Consider the following 2500-nt stretch of genomic DNA (forward strand, 5'->3'; position numbering starts at 1 on the left):
AGGGCGCCGGGGGTGCCGCGACCCGGGGGGCGGCGCGGGGGGTGTCGGGGCGCATCTACGGGGCTCACTCGCGCGGGCGCCACACTTCCGGGGGGCGCCCCAGGTGGGGTGCCAACTTTGGCGCCCCCGACTAAGGGGCCGCCCCCACTGCGGTTACACGCTTTACGACCACCCACCCGCGTTCCCCACCCCAGGGGGCATGCGAATCACCCGCCAGGGGCGTTCTGGGACCGAGGGCGCCGCTCCGGCACAAGGGGGAGCCAAAACGCCCCGAGTTCCCCCGCGGCCACCTCGACACCTGGGCGGGCGGCGAGGGGTGTCCTGCGATCGGGGTGGGGAGCTCTACCAGAATCACCCGCCAAACTTCACCGGGGGCGTCTCCCGGCGCCCCTGCGCTCGGGTGACGAACAGCGCCCCGGGCTATCCCGGGCGCCCTATGGCGTCCACCTTCGATCGGAAGGGTGATCTCGACTCGGGCTGAGGCGGGCCACAACAATCCGCGGTCACATCGGAGCCGTCCAGGCTAACGAGGCCCCGGCTCACGGGTAACCCATGGGGCTGGACCGGGAGTCCGCCGTTAAAGAAGAAAGAAATGTAGTGCAAACCAGAACCAGTTTTTTTTATTTATTTTATAACTCGACTAATAATCGTCACAAAATTATAAACTTGGTACCTACGGATAGCCCTGGGCCCAACCTAATACAGGATGTCCATAACTATGCGCTAATTAAATAATTAATGGGTATTAAGGTCGGTCTTAGTAAATTGCTATATAAAGTCTAAGACCAGAACCAGTATTTTAAATTTATTTTATAACTCGGCTCCTAATTGTCACAAAATTTAAAAATTGGTACCTATGGATAGCCCTCGGCCCTACCTAATACACCGTGTCCATAACAATGTGGTAATTAAATATTTACTGGGCGTTAGGGTCGGTCTTAGTAAATTGCTATATAAAGTCTATATAAAATTTTACGAATTTAAAAAAAAAATTCCTACCGTCAAAAATAGCGACGCCTAGACCACCACACCTGTTCTGACGTTAAATCCTACTTGCACACACGTGTGGGAATAGATTAGATATCATCTAGAGATAGAATTCCTAATTATTTAATTAAAATAGAGACTCTAGATTTAATAGTTGTGTCATAGTTACATTAAGTCGAATTAGCGAAGCGGAGGCGGGAACTAGATTCTAGATCTAACACTTCGATTGCGATGAAAAAAAAAATAGCTTTATTTTAAGGCCGACAAGGCAAATACGGTTTAATTAATATTAAAGAAATAAGTCCGAACACCTACCTTAAGCGAATCATCTACACAACACATGACTAGAAATAATACACGTCCACACGAAGAGCGATTGAAACGGTGACTGCAACGGTGAAAACTTGTACGACGGAAACATGGCGCCTAGGTTATGCCTACTTCCGGTCTGATGAAAATTTTTAATTCATTTTAAATTTTGCGCTCTATTTCGTCCGCGCTTGTCCACTTAAACTCTACAGAAAAGATAGTCTATATAAAAATAATTCCTAGAAGACAATTTTATGAGAGATCACCCACATTTATTTACCCTGCCTGTCTACCTTAGGGTTAGAGTTTGAATTTTTCTAGATTCAAGCCAAATATGCCGTGTCGATTAAACGACGACGTACATAACAGAGCGAAGACAATGAATGGTTCCTTAATTAACTATAATTACGGTCCTAATACAACTACAATTCACCATAGTACTAATATGTATGTGTATTGTTGTTTTGGGAGTTCTGTCATTACATTTTAAATTATAAAAAAAACGGGTTTACGATACACTTCATTACGCCGCCGATCGTGGTTTTAGATTTAAATTTGGTCGGATTCGGTTTATTATTAATTTATATAATACTTTATACATACTTTAATTCATTAAATACATTTATCTATGTATTTATTTCATTAGTTAAGTATTTGTTTAACTAAAAATTATCAATTTAAGGCATAACAATTACAGAAAACGATTGTATTTGAGATAAGTCTTATCGAACCATTTAGTAGCTGGGTCGGTTTATTATTAATTTATCTAATACTTTATACATACTTTCACTCATTAATTACATGTATATATGCATTCATTAAATCATTTAAGTATTTATTTCATCAAAAAGTATCGATTGAAGGCATAACACTGATAGAAAACGATTGTATTTGAGATAAGTCTTATCGAACCATTTAGTAGCTGGTTCGCGGGTCGGTTTTATTCCTTAACTCTAGATTTAAGTCTATCGTGTTTAATTTCAATTTAATTTATCACAACTTTTAGATTTTGTACTAGATTAAGCTACATTGAAGCTTATTTTTCACTATTTAATCAATAGAGGATATTATATAATATTTTTAAGTCTAATATTACGCAGCCGTTTGTTAAATCTAGTTTTACAACGACGACTCGCGCGATTTCGGTTTGGTTTTAAAACTTAAGTTCATTGATTCTTAAAATATATATTCCAGTTAGAATAGA

This window comes from Physella acuta, unplaced genomic scaffold (assembly GCF_028476545.2).
Source record: "Physella acuta isolate Inbredline_101_S28 unplaced genomic scaffold, ASM2847654v3 ptg002757l, whole genome shotgun sequence".
NCBI lineage: Eukaryota > Metazoa > Mollusca > Gastropoda > Physidae > Physella > Physella acuta.